This window comes from Labrus mixtus, chromosome 15 (assembly GCF_963584025.1).
Source record: "Labrus mixtus chromosome 15, fLabMix1.1, whole genome shotgun sequence".
Taxonomy (NCBI): Eukaryota; Metazoa; Chordata; class Actinopteri; order Labriformes; family Labridae; genus Labrus; species Labrus mixtus.
In genome coordinates, this window is record NC_083626.1 from 11,922,539 (window position 1) to 11,936,059 (window position 13,521).

Below are 13,521 nucleotides of genomic sequence, written 5' to 3' on the forward strand. Positions count from 1 at the left end.
TTTGTTTTGTTCAGTAGTAATGTGAACAATTAAGTGTGGTTGTGTTACACAGTTTATTAATGTGCATTTCAATTATATACCAGGACATACTATTACTGCTTCCCCTATCACAATTCACTGACATCATAGCTTGTCACATATACTGCTGTTTCTCACACTATAAATATTTTTACATGGAGTAATCCCTCTGATTGGTATAGAGAGCTGACACTTTGGTTCAGACTGTACTTTTTTTTCCTTCTAATTCATTATGGGGAATTAATCCTGGAGATGATTCTGCCATCAAATTTTACTTTATGGGTTTCAATCAAAACTGTTTGCATAGCTGCTTGTTCCCCCATATTATACAGAGAAGGCAGCAAATGTTGTTGCTGGAAGAGTCACATTAACAATATTTATGTAAAATACAACAGGCTGATACGTGCCTGAAAATCCTTCAATTGAATATTATTACTTTAAAAATATAGCCTCTAATTGCTTTTGCACATAGAATGCAAGTTATTCATAGTTGTTCAGTGTGTTATTATATCATGTTTTATATTAAGAGAAAATGTGGAAATGTGAATTTTTTTGTAATTAATAAGGTTTTTAGAGAAGGTTTCCCTAACATGAATATTTGATTTGATTGTTTAAATAATAACACTTTACAGTAGCTGCATTCTTACATCAAGCCATGAAACCCTGCAGGCCTGCCTCAGCTTCCATTTTTAGTAGTTTAACATCATTGTCAGAATATTGTTTCTGTCTGGACACAGAGGGATCAACTGAATCCAAAACACCAGGAATTGCACTATTTCTGCTCCGAGGTTTAGAGACTGATGGTTAAGCTTTCGTATTCTTTGTCTCCACTACACCTCTGCAGTGGCAGCAATTGTGACTGTGCCTCTTCTATCTAATGAATAATGCACACTAAGACATCCTGAGTTATCCAAAACCAAGTCCCTCTTATCCCTGTTTGAGTGCATTGATTTCCAAGCTCTCACCAGCATCTGCAGAGGCTCAAAGGCTGCTCCTGTATGTGTGTGGGGTAGAGGGATAAAAAGAACAACAAGGCGAGCGTCAAGCTTGTAGCGCTCTCCTGGATACTCACTGGAGTTTGCTGCCTGGTGCTAGGATAAAAGCAGAGGCCACATCATCACCACTCCTATGATATCTGTAATTAGGAATTCAGGTGAACTGATCTGTGGTGACCGGGTGTCAACTTTGCTGTGATCACCTACAAAACAGGTAGCTGACACACGGCCCCCTACTGGTGCAAGCTTTTAATGAGCCATGGAAAAAGATGCTGAAACAAGCCTCTGTTCTACAGATGAAAAAAAAATCTAATTTTTCACAATCAGGAGCATCACTCACCCAAGATAAATAATAACAAGCAGCAGCTATTGTAATCATGGCTGCATATTAGAGGGGGGGAAGGGAGCAGCAATGGTTTATGAAAGCGTAATCATTAGTGTTAAGGAAACATTGCCTATTTACTCACACATTTAAGATGATCAGACCAACACGGTTTACTGTTAAACATGTTGTGCAGGAGCATTTTTAATTTATAGTGTATTAACTTTGGATGCATTTCAAAAACATTTTGCAAGAGAAGCATAAGGACCTACATATTCCCAGAAGTGAGAAATATTGGTGCAACAATAACAAGAGGGAAAACATTTAAAACAATGGAACTGTCTCACTTATATACTGCAGTGGAGAACACTTTAAGGGTCCACTGATACGTCGTATATATGCAAAGACATACACCAAGAGAACATAGTTTATTCTAGATGGTATGGGTTTCAGAATTCAAGGTCTTCCAACTGTCACCATCTGTCCCATATTTAACAATTTCAGATTAAATCAACATTAATCTTCCGCTGACCAAAAGGGACTTCAATCCTATTCAAACACACCAATCCAATTTGATAAGGAGCCAGACTATTTGGATAAGCGTGGCTAGCAAATCAGCATGAGATACTCTCTTGGAGATTGTCTATTTCCCCCTCATCCTTGATTGCTTAAAGGACATAGCACACTGGAAAGTAAGTTTAGTGGAGTTCCGTCCCTGCTAGGGACAAGTTGTCCGGGTAAAAGCTCGCTGATTACTCAAATAAGTCAAATATTGAAGGGCCACAAGAGCAAAGTATGCAGTATAATCTCACCTCTTGAGTCAAATTGTACAAAATCAGAAAAATGATGAGTGGCCTCCTGAAACGCCCCATATAATCCAACTGAAGGGAACATTTTTCACTGTGTTCCCAAATAATCAATATTTAATCTGCACCAAATATTGGACAATGCACAAAAGAGCCTGAGATACTAAATGCTGGACAGTTACAGCGCTTTGCTGTCAATGGGATGACTAAGTATTTAGAAAGGATTAGAGATATATTTTATGCTTGGAATCACTGTTGCATTAAGTGGATTTTGAACGCTGCACCTTTTGTTCACTTGAGCTCAGATCTCTCTAACCCAACAACCTCCACAGCAGGAAGAACAATAAGTTTACCCTTGACACTCGGCTGGATTCTTTGCTGTCAGTTGATGAATAAGCATTTGCAGGGGATAAGAAATACATTTTGCAGCTAAAACAAAGCATCAAAGTTGCAGACAGCCTAACACCCCACCTAGACTTGTTTTCTCGCTGAAGGTGACCTCAGCATTAGACAGAACAATACGTTTGCATGACAGAGCGGCTGCTGTGGGTATGATCAAGATGGTAATTCATGCCTGCACTGTACAATGCCTTGTCTGCCCAGAATGAGTTTCTGCGTGTGTGTCTGTGTGAGCAAGCAAGCTTACGTGTGTGTGTGTGTTCACAGTTCACAGTCTGAGGGATATGTCTTTTGCTTGTTCTAATAGGCTTTGCTCCAGTGGGTGCAGGGCTTACAGGTGTACTGGCTCCTATACACATGCACACACACTCACACAAACACACACACACAAACAGTATCATTAGATTTCAGGAGTCATCTCGCCTTACTTCTTTGTATGCAACATAGCTTTTCTCTGCCTCTGTTAATTAGTGGATACTGTATTTATAAATACAGCTGCTTTTCAGGAATTTACAGGAGCATTGGCATTATTTTTAAGTTTTTCATTGAAGTGATATATCACATTTTATTTGCATATAGGTATTAATATTTTGGAGATAATCAGTAATTAATACATTTTTATTTATATAACGCAAGATTATAGCAAAAGTTTCCAAATGACACCTTTTTAAAGAGCAGCACTGCCTGTATCAGCTTTGTGTGAGTTTAAACGTAGCCAACTTTGAACGTCATTTCTAAATGAACACTGAGTTTACGCACTACAAACATTTAAGGCGTTGCAGCAGCTGAGGTAGTTCCAATATATACAACTCTTACAACTTTGTCTTACACCTCCCGAGGTTGTAAAGTCCTCTGTAAAGTACTGGTTGTACATGATGTATTGTTTGAAAGGTGGGAATGCATGGAAGGTGAGGAGGAGCAGTGTGTTTACCGGCTGTTTTATGTTGGAGATACATCTCTTAGAAATGTATGAACACTTGAATTTGTGCTCCTGCTTTAATTTTACATGAGCAGAGGAAGAGAGGATCACCAACCCGTTGGCAGTAGATTTATGACACAAATAGAAACAGGACCCTCAGCCCTTCGCTGCAAGTGTGTCTGGCTTTAAGATGTTTTGCAGCTGGATCAATTTCAAATTTGATAGGTGATTCAATACAAGTGGATCATTTGGATGTGGCGCTCTACTGGTGAGGATGAACCTTGCGTCTCAGTGGTGCAACCACACAATGTTCCAACATAACTCAAAACTAATTGCTTTCAGTGTAGGGTTTAATGTGGACTTTACATCCCAACATAAGACAAAAGTTATACATAGCTCGTGCAACACGGCACTGGTCCACATCATTCCCTTTGTAATATTATATTAAGAAATTTCAATGACAATCCACTGAATGTCATGATTGTGGTGTTTCACTTGTGATACTTTCTCCCCTCTCTCTTTCCTGTGTTCATGGTATTGAGAGCAGGAGAGAGGAGGCAGCCAGTGTCAGTGGGCCATCGGGCTGCATAGGTGTGTTTGATCTTGAGCTGCACTAGTGTTTACTCCTCATTTTGGAGGAGGGTGTTCATCTAAGCTTAAATGTTTTCTTTACTGTTGTAATCTGAGTTATTACTTCTTGGAAATTGATGATCAGTTGGTTCTTTATGCTATTTTTATTTTATTTTAATGGAGCTTGGTTTGTGTTGTCAGGTTAGCTTTAACAAGACACAGTTGTGGACAACCATCTGCTGAAACAATGGGATAAAGAGAGAGGGAGATAGCAAGAGCTGGACGGATAGAGAAGTATATAGACAGACAAGTAGAATTTCACACATCATAATAAATAACAATAAAGACTGACTGTAGCAAAAAGAGACCTTCTACTAAGTTTTGAGAGCTTAACATACTATTAATGTTTGACACTAGTTTCCAAATGTATTGTCCAAGACAGAGATCTGTCATTTACAGAGTAACTTAAGGCTGGGGAATGGCAACTAATATACTCAACATAGTAGATCTAAAATTGGACTATCAGCTTCTCCATAAAAGTCAACCTTAGGATAGGTCACGATGGGTGAAAGCATATTAGAGCTCTACCCTTTTTGTTTTTTACATTTATGTAACCAGATTTGTCCCATTAAGATTAAAAACCTATTTTCCAAGGGTGAACACAAAGTTACAATCAGGGGAGACAAAGCACAATTTACAAAACAACAACATTTTTGCATTTTTAGCTTTTGGTATTTTAAATGACAAATTTCTATTAGTGTACGTATAAAATATTTATTGCTATATAATGTTATGTATATTTGGCTTTCAATCTTCAGTGTTATGTAGTTTTATGATACTAAAGATGTATATTAACTCACATTATAATTATTAATACACTTTATGTAAACACCAAAATGGGGACAAGAATAGAAAATTGGCAAAATATATAAACTTTCTGTGCAAAATCATCTAATTCATGCTCTGTAGTTTTACTATGGTATATATTTCATCATCCGAATCAAATGTAATAAATTCAAATTCGCAAGAAAACATTTTACACACACACAAGCTTTATGTGTCAAGGGACCTGTTTCTAAGTGTAAATGCATAGCTCAAGCTTTAAATGCACATCAAATATCCCTTTCATCCCTGTTTTGGCTCATTCAGACCTGCATGGCCACTTGAGTATTCACTTGAAAAAAAATCTGTGGTCTAGCACATGAAAGCCTCGCCCCCAACTGGGACACCTGGCAACCCACTTGTCCCAAATGTGTCACACACCTCCTGGACTCAGTAACCAATTGGACACATGATCCCTGAGGACATAGCTCACAGGGGCCTCCACGTCTGACTACTAGTACATCTAGTTATACTAGTTTCTCATGAAAGGTCTAACAACTGACCAGCAGAACAACATTCAACAGCACAAACAAGGTAGTAACATGGAGCTGCAGGTCTTATTTAACTTGTGGTAATTAAAACTGTTGGTTAAGTAAGGCTAAAAGGGGTGCTGTTGTAGTAACTTAATAGCGGCATTGTTCATTACTTTAAGAGGTAAACATATTTGGAAAAAGAAATGTGTTGGCAACATTTGCATGCCTGTCACTTGAAGAAAAGGGCACAGTGAGAGACAGACAGCCGGCTTCACAGTTGGTCATAGCTCATCCTGCCAAGGTTAGAAAAGGTCAAAGTCACCACATGCTTCTTAACAAGAGCCATTGCAGTGATCTACCTCCTAAACCTCACATTCGTTGCATAAACAAACAAACAAACTGAAAAATAGTAAAGGAAAAGCAAACATTATTTGTTGTTGTGACCAAATAGGAATTCTATGTCCTGAATTTAAGCATTTTTTTCTGTCAAATAGTCTCTTCTACTACTACTCCAATGTGTTATAAATCATGGCTGAAATAATAACTTAAGGATTAAAAAGTAAGTCTTCCTACGGACATGCCTGACTTTTCCTCGGAGCTCAGTATTATGATAAATTCACGGAGGAGCCAAAGCGTTAATACTTGAAACGTTGTGCAGGAGACTCACTCCCAGAGCAGCTCTGTCGTAATGAACACTTAAGCCCCCAACAGACTCTGTCACAGTGTGTCTCTAATAGACCACAGATGAATATTTAATGCATATTAGGGCCCCTAAATTATAAATTAACAGTAATTCATGTTACAATATCAATTTATGAGAGAGAATTCAAATTCTTTTTTAGTGACTGGGTCAACAGAATCTCAAATTGTATTGGGGATTTGCCGCTGCACTAACAAAATCAGAAAATGTTTGATTTTTTTTCCATTTTCTCTTATTCAGGAAGGAGAAACTTTATCCACTAGTGTAATAGCAGTTTATGTAAAATAAAGTTAAAATGCTTGTTTAATCCAGCATTTACAAATGGAGTGGTAGCACAGCGAAGAGCAATTTGAGCAAGGCGGATACAGACAAGGAGAAGAGGTTTACCTAATACACATTTGAGACTATGAGGTCGGATATCCATTAACTTGTAGCTAACACATATCAGCAGGTTTCAAGACACAGGGAGTTTAAGATTATCATCTTAAAGCAAACTTTCAGTTTGTGGCGCCCCCTGTGGACAAAGCAGTGCATCTTTTTTTTTGTGATTGTCCTGTGTATGTGTTAAGAAATGTTTTCTGAAAATAAATCTCATGTATCACTCATAAAGACTCCTGTGGACAATGTATTAAGAGGCTGTTTCTGTAGCGTAATGCTAATCACACTGTGGTGTTAGGCATTGAAAAAAACAAATTGCCTTCCTGATGGTCCTCTTTGCATTTGCAGTTCATAGAGGTATCAGTATTTATTTCACTCTTTTTCATAACCAGAGCAACTTCCTCACAGGGGGGCGACCTGTGGCTACTTCCCCACATTCCCTAATCTCTCTCTTTACCCGATTTCTGACTATCCACTGTCCGGTCTCTCCAGTAAAAGCACAACAAAAATACCCATAGGAGTTCTAAATAGACATCATATGTTCCAATATGTTCCATCATCCTTGCATGATGTATTCTCAGAAAGTAATTTTATTTGTTTACTTTTAGAAACGTTGTACAAATATTGAATCAGTCATGTCGTCAATCTTTCCTTCACCATCGCTTATAATGAAGTCATCTATGATGTCAGTCTTTTCCCCCTTAGTCTGTCAACTAATGCATGATGTCCTGGGAGCACAGTGAAGCGGGGGGAGGGGTGGGGGGGGACTCTGGGTGTGTGTGATTCACTGGAGTGGACAGTCAAACAGCGAGCATGCAAACACGGGTCAGCACATAGATCCCACTCAGGAGAAGAGCCCCCTGCGGGCTACAACAGCATGCAGCTAAAGGTGGAGCGCTCATTGAGTAACATTATAATGATGTTTGTCACTCCCGATGATTCCGCTCGAGTAGAGAACAAGAGGGGAGCGAGTGGCTCTGGACTCAATGGAGCAGAAGAATGGCTGGAAGAGGTGGGGGTGATGGTTGGGGGGGTTTGGTTAGATAGGTTGGCACACTGAGCCAGAAAAACACTGTGGTGTGAGTGTGTTGTGGGGAAAAGGTGTGTAATGGATGGTATCACCCCTCCTGATGACCTCATTATATGAGCATCAGCTAATGATATAATGGTTTGTAATTTAACAGATGTTGTACGGTGCATTAGCTGGAACATAGATGAAGCTATTGTGATGTTGCTGGCATAGATTTCCCAAAATGTAAGATCAATACTATTCTGCATTCTGTTCAGTTGCAGTCACAGTGTAGCCATAGCTCACTCTACAGTAAAGACAGGAGACAGTTGAGTAGACTGTAGTGATTCGGTGTTTATCTCAATAACCTCTCTATTTGACCCCATTCAGTCCTGTCAACTGTAAGCTAACCCCAGACTTGAGGATGGATAGCCCGTGGGCATTGTTTTTGGATCAGTGACTTGACCTCACTAAAACACAGTGAAAACCACTTCTTCTTGACCAGTGTACAATTCTGTTTTTAATTCATTATAAATGTATTTTTAACATGCAATAATAACTTGTGGGCATAAGATATCATTTTATTCAAAATGTTTTGGTACAAATAAACAAAGGTTAGAACAACAGATCAATCTATCACTAAAGAATTTAAACTTAAATTGAACATGATAGTGATAGGCAGTATTACATTAAGATGATTATTCCTTAGCAAGACTAGCAACTGGGTATGTACAATTAAACTGTAACTTCACAACAATATATGAAGGTTTAGACTTGAGAATGTGTAAGAAATTTTAATTGAAATAATTTAATTCCCAGGGCGATTATAGAATGTAATAAGTTGCTGCTTCACACAGTTTTTTAGGTTACATGTTATCAGTGTATAAATACATTTATATGCATTTATTGGGGATAAATAGACGTAATGACTATCCTGTAAAAATATGCACAAATCAACCACCTGAACCAAACACAACAACCAAAAAGCACAGTGTATGCAGTACATCTGTCAGGGCTGAGGTGCTCTCCAAGGTGCTGATCCTGCTCCTAGAAAGTGGTAGGAAGCGCTGCAGAAAATGGATGTCTCGCTCTTCCCAAGTCACTGGCAATAGTAGGAACGTCCACATGAAATAAGCAGATGAATTGTTCCAAATGGCAGTATTCCACCAGGTGTCCCTAAACATCCAATCACTGTCCGTGTTATTACTGTATGTCCTGGTCAAACCAAACCAACAACCCCACAGCATTAGTTCTCCCTGGCTGTTGTTATCTTGAATTGCAACTCCTAACTAACCATTATGTAAATGATGATTAGTGTTACTGTTGACATGTCATTTTCCCAGGAAGATTTGCATTGTGATGAGCCAGTCACTAATGTTTCCTTGATAGCTCATAATGTTTCATTGATAGCTCATCATAATAACTTATGTATAGTTGTAGCACTTCTTTGCATGCTTGGGCGGGAAAGCACTACGTTCACTCTGTATATAGATGATCCCTTGTACCCAAAAATGTGGAAATGAATTTGTATGTGTACCAAAACCTTGCCTAAACAAAAAATGACACTTCCTGTAATACAAAACAAAACAATAGATTTGTAGGCAAGCCATCCAAAAATTGAGCATTAAACATAAAATGATAAAGTATAGAATATTGTACTTTATTGTAAAGTATATAATAAGTCTATTGTACAGAATGCAACAATGCTATTTCCATGCACTTCTGAATGGACCAACATTACTTTAACAATTTATTCACAAACATATTGAGCATAGTAACCACTTAAAAGCCGTGTTTGTGCACTACATTTACTGACATCTTCCCTTATCTGACAGAGTAAATGAAATATGTTCTCAGCAAGAAGCGATTGAAACACAACTCTTGCAAAACTGTATGATTGCTGTAGCTGGTCAAAAATTCAAGGAATAAAAATTGGATGACTGATTTGATGTTTTCCTTCCTCCAATGTGAAAAAGCAGAATAATTTGTCACATTGGATTGTGGTGTTGGTGAGAACACAGTGACTGGAGGGCTGTTGTGTTAGACACTCTGAAGAGGCTCCACCTGGCCACTTGAATTGGCCGAGCTGGAGGGTAGACACGCGGTGAAGGAAAATAGGATCAAACACTGAATGATAAAAACATCAGAGAAGGCTGTGAAGGTGTTCCCTTGAGAGGTTCATGTGTGTGTTTATTTGGGTATAAGTCTATGTTTGTGCACCAGTATGTGTGTTGTGTTGTTCCTTGTTTTGTATTACCCTGCTGTGCAGAAGTTAATCATCATCACACCTCACCAGCTGTTTTGGTGTCATTCAGGTTTACTTGTTTCAAGCATCTCGACGCAACAGCTCCATTAGTTTCCAAATGGAAAGCTGTTGGACACATGTTGTTTTTGCTGTTCAGCAGAGATTGACCAGCATTTCTCTTGAAAATGACTTTGCAGCAGTCGCAGCACTGCGATTCAATGTGGCCGCCTGTTTCCGTCTGTTCCTCTGTGCAGTTAAAAGCAGTGAAGCATGGCTAATACTGAATCTGATTGTAATTTACATTTGTTCTGCTGCCAGCAATAATTGTGGGTGTTAACACTGATTAAATGAGGTGAGTCTCAGTTGTTGAGGTGAACATGTTATTCCAGCACTCTACCTTTGTCTGCCTCTTCGTCTGTACGCTTAATCAAGAATAATTGGCAGAGCAATCCACATGGGAAAAACTATTAGATAGATAGTGAATAGATTCCATTTTGTTCAATAAAGGCATTTTCTTCTTTTGAATGGAAGCCTGGGGTCAGGTGGTTACAGCACAAAAGAAAATCTTCATCTTCAGCGGAGTGCTCATATCACTGGAGGGCAATGATTGTAGATGGAATATAACAATAGAAAACTGATACACATTCTTAAAGTCTTAAGCATCATTGTACTTTCAATTTGTTTTTAAGTTTGTATCTCTTTTTGGAGAAATCAACCCTTTCATTAAAAAAAATGGATTGAAAACAGGATGCCTGTCTGGTCGTGACTGTGTCTACAGAGACCTTGTACCTCTAACTGTATTTTGATGTTTTGGCTGACACAGGATGTTTCTGGGTGAGGAGTTGCTGTGTTTGCCTGAACCATTGACAGCGCGCAGGTGAGTTTAGGAGTGGATACAAATCATTGATTGGATGGGATTCAAACTGGGGAATATGATGAACATGAACGTAGCAGCAAAGATGAGAAAATATAATCATAGTGAGCAGGGCCGTGACCAGAGGATGGGCCAGGGGTGACATGGGACCCCCAGAATCTGATTGGCCACCCAAGGTGCGTCCCCAAATTGCAATTCTATGATTGGCTATTTGTCTAATCAGAGTAGGGACTTAAATATAAATCAACTATTCTGGCTCTTTTTGTTTTACATGCTAATGGTAGTACATTCAGTTGTTAATAAATACTAACTTTCTCTTTCCATAAACAATTTCCAAGCAAAAACTTGTGCAGGTGGTTCATCCCTGATAAAAAAAAGTCTAGACACACCCGTAATTGTTAGGCGAAAAGCCAAGCAGAGCTCGTTCCAAAATAAGGGTGAACCTTTGGTTGGCGTTCAGCCGCGGACGTGGAGTTGGCCTGCTTTCTTTTGGACTGGCAAGTGCCAAACACGGGTGGTTAGCTTTTTCTAGTTTGCCAAATGATCAGCTTTTCCATAACAACAAATGTAATATTCTCAGGTAGCTAAAAGTGAAGGTATGTGCGATAAATGTACATGCAGTGGACGTGTGCTTCTGGTGGCGATGAGCGCAGGAGGAGAGGCCTAGTTTGAATGACGTGTTTACAAGCTGCAACGGACATTTCTACCGACTCTACCTTTAAACTCTGATAGCATTAATGAGAAGAAAAGATAGGCAATTCTGTGGCAAGAGGTTGCTGGAAGAGGGTAATCTGTACATATGTGTATGAAAAACTACTATGTGTAAGCAAAAGGTCAACAGGGTTTTACACAGATAATGCTTATACCTCAACTTAGTTGAAAAAAACAAGTTATAAGTAAAAGCATTAATATGTATGCAGAAACTTAAGTACAGTAAAGACATGGATCATTTTTGGAAATAAAGAAATAATTTGTTTAGCTGAGGGAGAGATAGTGATGAAGAGGATGTAGGGAAAATCTCAACTGTTTTCATGTGTGTAATTCCCACAAGGGGGGGGGGGGGGGGGGGGGGGGGGGGGGTTACCTTACCAACTCTATTGAGCTAATACTAAAAAAAGAAATATAATTTCACTAAATAGCTTCATATGCAGTACAGACTGTGTGGCAGACACAATTAGGTGTGTCAAAATTTGGACACAACTTGGAGCTATTACATTTACATATACAGCCTTATTACCCAGATCAGCAGCGTTGGCCATCAGTTATCAGAGCTTCTATTCTAATGTGCTTATGACTGCTCATTACTGAATGAAGGTTCAATCTACCTTGACTGCCATTATGAGATGACACAAAAGTACCCTGTCAGTATCGAAGGCAGCACCCTGACCTTCACACTCTTCTTTCACTTCACAATCATTGTCACATTGCTTCCTTGGGTTTGGCAGCTACCATTGAACATAAATAACTAATGTAGAGTAGCTGCAAGTTTAAGTGTTGTGGTGCATTCATGCTGTAAATATCTTGTTGTTTTATGTCTGACTTTACTTTTAGTGTTCTTTTGGGAGCAGCATTAAGATATATTAATTGGGAAGCAAACGGAGACATAATCAATTCTTAAATTGTTACTGTTGCCTATCTAAGGACCTATAAATTAAAGTAAGTGATATTTGTGTAAGCTACTAATGGAGGTTTATTGCTGATGCTGTTTGAAAATGAATTTGGAAGGAGCAGGGTGTCTTGGATGTGAATGAAGGCCTGGCATAAGAAAATAATTCTTCTATGTAGACAGTGAAGCAGATAACTGGGACAGATGGTAGGACGAGATGACAGGGAAAACATTCGTTTGCAGGTCACAAAAAAGGAAATACTGACAGAAGGAAAAAAAGCATTAGGAAGGAAGGATTAGTCAGTCTTGCACCCATAGGCGATACTACAGACACCCAGCAGTGATAGTTCCCACTGAGCTTGGAATGGCTAAATTGTTCCCAACGCAGGGGTGATACCACTTTGCTACAAGTTCCAAAAGTCATCTTGGCCTGTCAGAGTTAAGAATTGTATAAGTCGAAGCCAATAAAGACCCAACTGGTTCTATCATGGTCCTTGTAACTGAGCCCTGATACTTTAGATACACGAAAAGATCCATTTACAGGGCCAGAATGGTTCTAACCTTAAGCCACATTGTGTTGGCTTTAGAACAAAAAGTACTTCTGTAAAAGTGTCTGATGATTACAGCTCTAGTCTCCACCACACAGCTGCACTTTTTATCATTTCTACAATTGAGCAGAAGCTTCAGTGGATTTTGTCAGTCACATAAATCATGCACGTCATGATTTATTTGTAATGACTATTTTGTGTTCTTTTGACTTTTTTAGTTTACACATCAAAACAGGTAGATGGATATGCATTTATAATAATATTTAATCCATTATTTAATTGAATCTGTAGATGGTACAATAGCGAACATACAGCCTGCCAGTGTAATTTGATGGCATAACAGTGTCCGAGAATTAAACTGCAATGGATTCCAAATTGATTTAGAAACGTTTACGGCTTTATTATTCTCATTGTAAGATAGTTTATTTAAGCCTTGTCTAATACTACATTTGGTGAGGCAATTGTAAGATAATCTCTCTGGTCCAAATGGACAAGTAAAAAATAAACCTGATAGATGGTAGATTGAAACTAAAAACATTTTTCACATTTCCAACTATATTGGTACAGTTGTATGACCATCTGGCTTTCCTCCAAATAACTATACTGAATCCCCAAGTATCCAATATCCTTCAAGTCATGCCATTAGTTTCTTCATGACAATATTTTGTATTTACATACAGTTACTCGCTGCAGGGGCGTTCCAGACGGGTGGCCAGTTGTGGCATGGGACCCCTTGAAATCTGATGAGCCACCCCAGGTGCCACCAAAAAATTCTTA